Consider the following 1,106-nt stretch of genomic DNA (forward strand, 5'->3'; position numbering starts at 1 on the left):
AGATAAGAGTCTAACAGGCTTTCCGTCCATAGGCTGTCTTCAAACTGTGGTCTTCAGATTTCAGCCTCCTGAGATGGAATGAATGCAGGTGTGAGCCATCGGCTTCTGGCCTATTTTTTTTTGGGGGGGGGGGTCCGGTCGTGGGGCCTGAACTCTGGGCATGGGCGCTGTCCCTCAGCTCTTCAGCTCAAGGCTAGCACTCTACCACTTGAGCCACAGCGCCACTTCTGGCTTTTTTCTTATGTGGTGCTGAGGAATCGAACCCAGGGCCTCAAGCATGCAAGGCAAGTGCTCTACCACTGAGCCACCTTCCCAGCCCCTCTGGCCTATTTTTTTGGCCAGACCTTGGGCTTGCACTTGGGCCTGGGTACTGTCTCTGAGCTCCTTTATCTCAAGCCTAGTACTCTACCACTTGAGCCATTCCACAGCTTCTGGCTTTTTCTGCCTATGTGGCACTAAGGATTCAAACCATGGCATTCATGCATGCTGAGCAAGCTCTCTACCACTAAGCCACATTCCCAGCCCCAAGCTTACAATTTTATCCCTCATTTTGCCTATCCTCAAGAAAAGCCTTCTGAGTATAAATCATCTCAAGAAATCCCTATACGAAGTTGTCCAAAGATAAGACAAAGCTCATACTGGTGGCAGACTCTAAACATGTGATGAATGTGACAAATGGCTGCATTAAATTATGTATCATGTTTCAACACTTAATAAAGTATTAATGAAAAATGAGTCAATGTCCTAAATTATTGTGTATAATTTTATAATAGATGTACAAAACATAATAAATATTATGTTCATAATAATACTAAATACAATAAAAATAAAATGTATAAAATAAAAATAAATACGAAATCAATAATAATAATAATCATAATATGAAACAAACATACATATGTACATATATATCATATATTACACATTTATATAAATACCTTTTCCATTGCAGGGCCTTATTCAGGCCCTGGAAACTCTAGCTTGAATTTTTTTTCCTCAAGGACAGTGAGCTTCCCCTTCACAATTGGTGCAAAAGAGTTACCCGGATGGTGAGATCAAATCCCATCAGTAGCAGAAATACTGGCCCCAGTTCGAAGACAGTGACT

This window comes from Dipodomys merriami, unplaced genomic scaffold, assembly GCF_024711535.1.
Source record: "Dipodomys merriami isolate MVZ:Mamm:240054 unplaced genomic scaffold, mDipMer1.0.p SCAF_504, whole genome shotgun sequence".
Classification (NCBI taxonomy): domain Eukaryota; kingdom Metazoa; phylum Chordata; class Mammalia; order Rodentia; family Heteromyidae; genus Dipodomys; species Dipodomys merriami.